This window comes from Nannospalax galili, unplaced genomic scaffold, assembly GCF_000622305.1.
Source record: "Nannospalax galili isolate Female #2095 unplaced genomic scaffold, S.galili_v1.0 scaffold359, whole genome shotgun sequence".
Taxonomy (NCBI): Eukaryota; Metazoa; Chordata; class Mammalia; order Rodentia; family Spalacidae; genus Nannospalax; species Nannospalax galili.
This window is the reverse complement of record NW_008347042.1, coordinates 4,906,161-4,917,082: the sequence shown is the minus strand read 5'-3', so window position 1 is coordinate 4,917,082 and position 10,922 is coordinate 4,906,161. Positions and strand designations below refer to the sequence as shown.

Here is a 10,922-nt window from a genome sequence, read left to right as displayed (position 1 = left end):
GAGAGGAAAGTGATAGACCAAAGAAATTATTCCATCTGAGTTTAGGTTGGTGAATCAAGGAATCTATTTGGGTTACTTACAGGAGCATGGGTGACTTCAGCACCTGTGTCATGTAAAGGTCCCACTCCAGTGTGGGTGGCAACTCATAAAATCTGTATTACCGGAGTTCCATACACAATTTGCAGGCAGCTCCAACACTGATGATTCTCATCCCTCCCACTTGAGGGGTAGCCTTTTGAATCTTGTATGTTTTGACTATCTGAGTGCTGTGACTTGCTTGTCTGTTGTGTAAGCCTTCCCAACCCTCCATGAAGTGAATGTTTCTTTCTTCTTTTTTTTGTCAGTTTTATAACTTTATTTGACTCTCAGTAGTTAGTTCTCATCCTGTTGAATGTAGATTTTGAATGTGCTAACTGGGACATAGGTTACCAATGTATACAGCTTGTTTGGTGAATCCTCAGACTCATTATGTTTTCTGGACACACAAACACAGAGACGATATGGAGCATTCTTTATTCCTTTGGCCCAGACAGCTTTGTTGAGCTTGGTATCGAGGTGCACATCTGGAGTACCCATCTCCTTCATGGAGAATTTCTGGATGTCTTTGAGTGTCCTGGGAGGGGCACGTTCTTTGAAGCCTACTCCATGGATGAGCTTGTGAATGTTGATAGTATGTTCCTGGGTCATCATTTTCTTGATGGCAGAACTTCTCACCACCCTTCTTTGTGGGAGCCATTTCACTCAGCCCAAGTTGGAAAGGAAGGGTGCAGGGGATTGTGGAAGGAAAGTTGAGTGAATGTTTCAATCTAGAGGAAACAGCTACCCAAAAACAGAACACAGAACTTTTGGATAATTAAATTAGATCATGGAATGCACTCTGCCTGTGTCTGCCCCATACATCCACTTTGTAAATGATAGCTATTCCTTGATTATAATAATAAATTAATAATAGCAATACTTAAATACATGAGCTTGGCATTGTTCTAAACGTTTCCCAATGAAACTTCATTTAGTCCTCAATCCTCTGAAACACAGATTTTTTTTTTGTGTGTATTTCACTGCCTTTTAATTTTTTGAGAATTTCATATATTCATATAATGTGCTTTAAGTTTATGCTCTGTTCCCTCCCTTACAATTTCTCCCCTATACCCTCACCATTATTCCTTCTCAATTTCATGTGTGATTTTTTTTTAAACCACTGAGTCCATTTAGTGCTGCAAATATGTGCATGGATGTAGGGTCATTTACTGGATCAAGGTAGGCACTCAGGAGCCATATTCTTGAAGAAAATGGACTCTCTACTAGTGGCCATAAATTGCAAATAGCTCCTCATCTAGGTGTGGGACTTCAAGAGTCACTCCCCCACCCATGTTATTTAACAAATAAACAAAAGGGAGTTACAGCACAGATGCTCTGTGCAGGTAGACAATGCTTCCCCTAGAAAGACAATTACTAAATGAAAAAAAAAATCTCAGTATCAGGTGTAGGATATCTCCCTACAAGTTATTGGTTAGGGAAGCCCCAGAAGCCCCCAAACAACACAAGGTATTGCTATTGTTCTTGGTTGCTCACCACAACTAGAAGGTAAGTCCTTATTACTGAAGATACAATACACCTGAATTACAGGAAGTAGAGAAATTAAGCTGAAATTGACCTGAAAACTTCCACACCACTATCTAATTTTCATAGTACTAGACGATGCTATGCAGGTTGATGGGGGGGAGAAAAGTCATCAGTGGTACTACCCAGCAGTGAGCCCTGCATGCTACAATATGACTCATCAGGCACAATTTGTGCCCACTGGTATAACCATGGCATAAAGGTTATGGAGGTAACCAGCCTCTTTCTGGTTGGATTTAAGGCCTGCTCAACAGGAGAGGGTTCATGCCTGGTACTGTAAACCTGGTCAAAAACTCATGCTCAGTAGCTCATGGGCTATAGAGGGGAACCTAATACTCTTGTTTTACTAAACATAGGCTTGTTGTCAAGTTGCCTTCTAAATATTTGTTTATATTCATAGATTAGTGCTGCTCTCATCCTTGGTCAGAGAAGCTTCTTTCTGAAGTAGGCAACAGTTAATGAAGAGACTTACAACTGGTCAGAGAGTTGAGAGAATAAGATACTGTTGAGTGCTCAGCCCTAAGTAGGACACCTATACCAAGCTCTCAAGGCTCAGGGAACATCATGGAAGAGAGGATGAAAAGGATGTAAGAGCTACAGGGTGGGGAGGAGTGTCGTGAAATTCTATCTTCTGGATATGACGTGGTGATTGTACTTAGGAACTCACAACAGCTATGGTTACTAAATGAGACTTGTAAAAGGTCAAAACCAAGAAGGCCAGTCAGCATTCCAGTGGGCTAATTGTACACAGTAGGTTACGAAAAAAAGGAGAGTACACAAAGGTGGTAGGGGGCATGTTTAGGGGTGTCAGGGAAGTAGCAGGGAGTTAAGGGTGCATATGATCAAGATGTATATATATATATATATATATATATGAAACTGTCAAAGAATATATAAGAGATATTCTAAAATGTTATGGTTATTGAATACCAATATACATGAGGCACCAAATAGTATGAAACACCCTTAACCAAACATTTAACTTCTCTATAGCTTAAAATTTGAAAGAAGATATTCTAAAAGATGCATAAGCCAGGTGTGGTGGCACAGCCTTTAATCCCAGCACTCGGGGGGCAGAGGCAGGCAGATGTCTGTCAGTTCAAGGCCAGCCAGGTCTACATAGTGAGTTCCAGGCCAGCTGGGGCTATAGGGAGACCCTGTCTCAAAAGACAAAAAAAATGCATAAAATATGAACATCTATAGCAGTGAGAGAGTGTTCTGCAAGCCTGACTGTCTTCTAGTATTTTTTTTTTTAGCAGCAGCACCTCAATATAGCTATGCAAAGCAGAGAAACAGTAATTGTCTGACACCTTCCTCTTCATCTATACATGCAGTACCTCCATAACAAATCCTATTTTTGCTACCCCCTAAATAACTTGGCAAGTAATCCATTACAGTCTGGGTACTTGTCCTTTGTCTGGGTACTATCATACTGCTCATAAACTACCAAAATAAGAAATTTCCAGGTAAGAAATTATCCAGTACAAGCACATCCTTAAAATTGAGTCCACTTAAAATCTGTATTACTTAAAAAATGATCTTTTCAAAACACAAATCTGATCATGTCGTTTTCTAGTTAAAGTGTATTTAGGATTCCAAGAGCTGAAATAAGACAGGAATCATCATGGTCTTGACGCACAGAACAGTCTCTGGCCCCTAACTGTATTTCTACCCTCAGTTCACATGGTACCACCTCTGGTTTTCTGTACACATTGTCTTTCTTCCAGTCTTTGTAACTACAGTGCTTCCCCTTCCAAATGGCTGTTCTATATGTTATTTCTTTTGCTTAGAAAAATTTTCCATTTTTCTTTTGGATGCTTATTTTTATTCTTCGCACCTGTTCGGTTACTTGTTTTCCTTAGGAAGTCTTCTTCACATACTTGAGTACTTCTCTCTCAACATGTGGACTTTATACTTAATTTTGTTGAGAAGCATTTAGCTGAGAGTTCCACAAACGACCAATCTGCTGACAGCAATTTGGCAACAGACAATCTGCAGATTAGTTTATCATCCTGATCAGAGATGGTACATTGCAGCTGTCTTTCTGGCAGTGTTAGAGATAGGCAGAAGCTGAAGTCTGAGAAAGCACACTGTACTGAAGGAGACATAATTTGCTCACATTGGAATCGGGATCATTGGGTGAGGACTTAGCATTTGAAATGTGAAAATGTGAAATTGACATTCAGCCCAGATACAGTCGAAGTTGTTAAAGAGCTGTCATGACAGAATACATCAAAACTTCTATGAAATGGAGACTTCAACAATTTCTCAATAATTCAGTGAATTGGTCATTTGGTGAAATGGTGATATGGCAGACTACTTTTCATCAAATTGATTTTCTAGAAATTGACTTTTGGCAACTTAACCTTTCAACGAATTGTCTGTTAGGGAATTCAGTGAATCAGTGATTTGGAAAATTGACTTTTGGCAAATTGGCTTTCTCAAATTGATTTTTGGTAAATTGGCCTTCTTACAGCATCATGTACCCCACCTTGTAACATTTTTTTATACTTATGTTTTCCATTTGCTTTATGGTTATTGAATTTGTGGTGTTTTGTCTCACTCTGTGCAAGCGAAAGAGAAGGGTAACATTTGTTTTTATTCTCCTTCCTCTCCGATCCTCGCATAGCATCTGGCACATAGTATGACTTGATAAATATTTGTAGAAAGAAGGAAAAAAATAATACCTTGCTGCAGAACAAAGTGGAATGAAAATGGACATGGGGCATCACTGACTGAGCCATTACCAACAATCTACAGGCCCTACTTATAAAGCAGGCACAGCTAAGTAGGCTATATGAAAGGTGCATGTATATGTATATATGCACACAAACACACATGTGCATACCTGGGCTACATAGTGAATTTGAGGATAGCATGGGCTATATAGTAAGATTCTGTCTGAAACAAAAAAGTAAAAAAAAGAACAATTACAACAACAAACATGATAAAAGCCACATGAATGTTCTCTCCCTCATCTCATTGTATTGTATTAGAATGTGAGAGAATGCTTAAAGGAAGCACCTTAAGATTTCCTTTTGGCATAGCATAATTTCCAATATGACTACTTTAGTTCTTTGGGGCCAGTTTTAAGCAAAGTATGAGATACTTAAACAAAAGTACTGCAGCACAGTTGATCTGACAATTGAGTCAGCTACTGACAATTGGATGGGTAATGGATACAACATGGGTACACTGGGCAAAAGGATGATTCACATCCTAGACCCAGTAGGATAGAGCAGGATGGAAAAGTACCGTGCTAGTAAACTTTTGTCAACTTGACACAAACTAGAGTCACTTGGGAAGAGGGAACCTCAAGTGAAGATTTTTTTTTATATCAAATAATCCTGTATACATGTATGTGAGGCATTTTTATAATTGCTAGTTGATATGGAAGGGCCCAGACCACAGTGGGAGGTGCTATCCCTAGAGAGATTGACCTTGATTGTATAAGAAAGGGAGCCAAGCAAGCCAGGGGAAACAACAGCATTCCTCCATGTTCTTTGCTTCAGTCTTTCAGGTCCTGCGTTGAGCTCTAGCCCTGGCTTCCCTCCACAATGGATGCCCCCAGGACCCCCACAGCCCAAGCTGCTTTTGGTCGATGTTTTATCAGAACAACACAACAATACAGAAGCAAACTAGAGCAAGCACACAAATGTAAAACTTATGAACTTACTTTTGGAATTTTCTAGTTAATATTTTCAGACCACGATTGGCACCAGATAACTAAAACCAAAGAAATCCAACTAAGCAAAAACATTGGAAAATGAGGGAACCGTGTATATGGATGGTCACTGACTTACAGTGGTTTCACTCATGATTTTTAGCTTTCAGTGGTGTGAAAGCATACAAACTTTATGTTTTATGTTTAGTACAGTGTTAAAAAATTACATGACTTAGTCAACACTCTATTATTGGTAGATTATTTTACCTAAAAGTAGACTAATGAAAGGATTCTGAGTATGTTTAAAGTAGATTAGCCTGTACCAAGCTATGATGTTTAGTTGGGTAGGTATATTCAAGTGCATTTTTACCTATAGTTTTTCAAAGCAAGACAGGTTTACCAATGTGTAACCCCTTCATAAGTCAAAGAGCCTCAGTATAGAAGTTCTGGTGCCTGCACTAGTTTTCATAAGGCCACCTGGATGTGAGTGAAAGTAAGAGTTCTGGGAAGTATATTAGTTACAACTAAGGAGAGCAGAGAGTGGAATGCTATAACTCATGGAGGCTTCGCTAGTATTACCCAAACAGTAGTATGACATTCTGTGCAGAAACTGATTAGAAAGAGAAAATGAGAATTCATTGCTTTGTACTTACCATTTGGTAGGGAAGGGTACTTCTTATAAGTGACAAATCTAATCTTTACAACCTGCAAGTTATATGTTACTATTTATGCTTTTTTCTGGTAATTGTTAAAATTTAACTTGAAGCTGGCAAGGCTCATCTGCAATCCAAGTTCCTGGGGGGACTGAGGCAGGAGGATACCTTTAGCCTACAAGTTCAAGACCTGTCTGAGCAACACTGCAAGACTTTCGTCTCAAAAAACAAAAACAAAACAAAATATAACCAACAAAATTTATTTTCTGTTAAATACTAGGACTTTTTGTTGCAGACAGAGCTAAAGGAATATATTGTTGGGATCAAAATATTTTAAGAAGAACCCAATGCATACTAACAATTTTTAAAAAAAGTTTTGATTTTAGAAAAAAAAAAGATTTTGAAATGTAGTTTTCTTTTTTCAGTTATCTCTACTCTTAAGCCATAAAAAAACCCCACCTGAACAAGTTCCTTTTCAATGCACACTGCAGGTTTATGACTTGAATTTGTTCTGTGGTGATATGGAAACTCATTCTTTTGACTTTTAGTATAATAGCAGTGAAAGTCGTACATTTCTCTGAATTTCTGTATGAATGATGCTGATTCATTGATTTTGTGGTTTCATTTGTGAAGAAAGTAATCTTGATCTCTCAATCTATTTTATAACTTTAATAACAAGCCTGAGATGAGATCGTATGACAGATGGAATTACTCCATAAGAAAGCAGCAGTGAGGGCATTCACTGTTCTATAGGACTTGGTCTGTTGTGAGATCATTGCAGTGCTGAGCTGATTTGACTACAGTATCAAGGCGTTCTGGATATCTCTTTTCTGTAGAACTTCTCAGTTGCTAATGAGATGACATTGCCTTATTTGTTTTGTAGAGGGCAGACTATATTTATATTTGGTCTGTTTGACTAAAATGGGACTTAATAAATTTAGAAAATGCTGCATCATGATCGTCTTTATATTCCTGAACACAGCTTAAATGGTGCTTAAATTTTTTTTCTTAATTATTTATACATTTTCAGGTTAATTTCTGTGCTTGTCCAAATTATTAACCATTATGTTCCTGGTGAGTATTTTTAAACTTTGAGTGACATAGAGAGGGGAAGGTTGATTGGATTTAACAAAAATATTTATTTAATTTTTTTACTTATTATTTTTATTTTTATTGTGTATGAGTGTATTGCCTGTATGTATGTAAGTGCACCGGTGCTGTGCAATGTCTTCAGAGGTCAGAAGAGGGCACCAGATCCCCTAGAACTAGAGTTAGGATAGTTGCTAGCTGCCATGTGGGTGCTGGGAATCAAACCTGGGTACTCTGTAAGAGCAACTAGTGCTCTTAACTGCTGAGCCATCTCTTCAGCCCCGGTTGATTGAATTTTAATCATGACAAAGCAAGCTATTACTGACAGAAGATGGTAAGATGTAAGCTAACATCTAATAGATAAACATTAACAGATACAGATAAAATTATTAAAAATGTTATATTATCCTAAGCTCATTAGACTAAGGATTTTTAACACTTGTTGCAAGGTGGCAGGAACGTGGGGTTTAGTGGCATATTCTTTCTGTTCAGCCAATTTTCTATAATATATGAGAGAATAACTATTTTCCCAGTGTGGCTTAACCTTACCTGAAGTCTTAGTACTTGACTTTTTGTAATAGTCATAGATTGCCCACTGGACCTTCTTTTCCTGCTGCATTCCTTTCAATTCCTAAAGTTCTTCATGTTGTTAATTATGCAGAATTTTAAATATGTTTACAAAAAATTCAGTATTAGGTACTATGGAAAGCAATATGGAGGTTTCTGGGAAAACTAAAAATAGATGTACCAGATGATCCAGCTATACTACTCCCAGGCATACATTTGAAAGAAATGAACTTGGTATCCAAATGAAATACTTGCACACCCATGTTTATTATGGCACTACTAGCAATAGCTAATGAATTCAGCCCTGCTTTTCATCAACAGATAAATAGATAGACATATAAGGCATATATAGCCATAGAAGAATGAAATATTGTCATTCAGAAAAATGAATGGAATAGGAGGTTAACATGTTCAGCAAAATAAGCCAGGCACAGGAAAACAAGTATCATATGTTTTCTATCATATATAGAAGCTGAACACATAAAATCCAAAACCGGAAGATAGATATTAAGGAAGAAGATGAAAACCTTGGGCCTGGGTTGGTGGGGGGGAAAGAAGAGTGGATCTGATCAATTCATGACATACATTGTAAGGAAATTTCTGTAATTTGCATAATTACCTGTTAGCAACTACAATAAAAACTCTGTACTACCCAGATGTGCTTAGTGGACTTCCTTTAAGACAGCTATAAACATTAATAACTTTTTTCTTATGGATAATCAATGAAGAATCAGGATCCCAGGAGCTTGTAATTGTGTGTGTGCACATGGAGGTCAGAAGTTGATAGAGTTCAAGGTCATGCTTGTTTGTATAGTGAATTCAAGGTCAACCACGGCTACATGAGAACCTGTCTCAAGAAACAAAACAAACAAATGAAACAAAACAACTTCACACTTGAGTCAAAGCCCAAGTGACTTTGAGTGTGGGCATGACTTCTAGGATTCTGGACTTGGCATCCTGCTGCACAGCAATTCTTTTTTATTTTATTTTATTATATTTTTTCAGTGTACATATATTATTGAATTTTTGTGCATTTCATACAAAACATCTAAATCATCTTTGTACCCTTTCCCTCCATCTGCACATCCAATAGCCGCCCCCCACTGGATTTCATGCATTTTGCTGTGTTAAGACTTGTGGAGTCAAATTGGTGTCCCCAAATGTCCCTCAGTACAAGTTCCACTGGGGTCTAGTCAGCCTATCTAGAGTCTTTCCCTTAAATCTTGTCTGGTTCAGAAAGTAGAAGTTGAAGAACTTTTCTGAAAGTTTGGGAGTAATAGGTTCAGTTCTGATATCTTGAATCCAAGGTACCTTTAAGACATAGAAGTAGATCTAGATAGGCTGACTAGACCCTAGTGGATGATCTTGCACTGAGTGATGTCTGGGGACACTAACTTGACACAATAGGCCTTAACACAAATGACAAAGTGTATGAATTCCAGTGGTGGTGGGGCTATAGGAGGGTGCCAATGTGGAAGGGGTATAAAGATATTTAAGATTGATTAAGGTGTTCTGTATGAGAAAACATAAAAATTTAATATCCCCCCCCCCAAAGACACATGAGTAGGAAAGTTAAACAGGTTATATATAGCTGGACCTCTGGAAGGACAAGGAGCTCTGGGGCCAAGTTATTGGCACAATTCCTAGTACAGATCAGCTCTCAACATTGAAATGACAGATGGGAAGAAAGAAAAAGGGAAGGAACAAAAGGGGAAAAATTAGAGAATTGGTAATCGTAAAAGTATAGTTGGAACATATTGGAACAGTGGGTAGAGAGAATGCTAATACATCCCTCAACTCTACAGCAAATCTTCCTCATACAACAGAGCGTGATGCACACAGAAGGCCACAACTTGCTAAGTTTTAGAGAATAAGAGGCTGTAGAGTCCGTGAGCCTGGATAGGACTCCTATACTAAACCTCCCCCACCCACAGCTCATGGATCATTGTGGAAGAGGGGATGGAAAGATTCTGAGAGCCAGGATTGTTTCATGAACATAAAGAAACAGAGGCTTTTAGGGCTCTGGGAACTTGCTCATGAACTTGCAACGATGGTGACAGCAAGCACAAGACCTGTGCCGACTCAATCAGACAAAAATCTAGGATAGAATGAGGGAAAAGGGCAGCAGGCCCCAACCCTAGCCAAGGACTATTGGCAAATGATTCCTGTGGGGTGAGGGAGAGTAGATCTTCTTTAAGAAATGACTCTAGATAGGCTGATGAGACTCTAGCAGACGAACTTGCACTGAGGGACATCTGGATACAAATGCTTGACTGAATAGGAATGAACATATATGACAGAATACCTGAAATCTGGTGAGGGGGGTAGGGGAGCCAGGCAAGAAGAAGGGGGTCTAAATTTAATTTAGATGTATTATATGGAACGAACACAAATGCAATAAAAATTTGTCAGTCAAAATAACAAAAATCACTGATCACCATTCAAAAAATAAAAAAGAGTGTTGTTGGTAACAAGAGCTATGGAAGTTGATAAAATTTCTGAGGCACACTGTGAAGAGAACCAGAATAATTCTGAAGTTCATCAGTGTTTAAGAGATCAGTGAGGGAAGAGGAACGTGAAAAGATGACACAGGATAAGAAATTTTAATTGAGAATTTCAGGAAGAACATTGCTAACAAATGTCATACAAACGTGCAATAAAATGATGATAATAGGTATCTAATACATGGCGCTTACCATGAAGTCATACACACATGTGGACTATTCAAGATAATGATTTAGTGCCGGTGTTTTGGTTCACAATGCTTCATGAATAAGAAAAGAGGAAGGTGAATTAATCTAAGTGACAGAGCCAGCGTGATGGGGAATTTTGTGGTTGGTGACAAAATCCACCCTTTAAGCCAGAGTAAAAGAATAGAAGTTTGTTTAGGGCAGCACAAGGCATGGCAGCAGGAGCTGCAGTGACAGAACCACCTGTGCCTGGGGATGGGCTTTGGGCTTTCTTCACTTTGGAGTCCTCATTCTGTCAGGGTGGGCCACTTGGTATGCATTTTCTTGGCTTGTAATTCTTGATATGTAATGAGGACAGCTCTGTGGCATCAGGTTGTAGCTATTTTGTCTGTATGCTGTTTGGGCAGGACAGAACTGAGATTTTTTTCCATTAGGGAGGTCTTTCTGGATCAGGCCCACTTAACTACTCAATCGTGGCCTTCTTTTCTGGGCCAGAATTGTGAACTCTGAGAGGGTTGGCCAAATTCGTGTCCTTAAACCACAGTGCACCTATGCTTACTCACAAAAGCAAGGGCTAAATTCAGCTACTAGATGTGGGGTGGACTAGGGGAAGCCACTTGAGACTCCCATAGTACATTT

The 10,922-nt window shown here is 38.6% G+C and overlaps 1 pseudogene; it reads right to left on the bottom strand.

The window, feature by feature from the left end:
* Positions 1 to 372: 372 nt before the first annotated feature.
* Positions 373 to 736, bottom strand: LOC103742403 (annotated as a pseudogene).
* Positions 737 to 10,922: the final 10,186 nt, after the last annotated feature.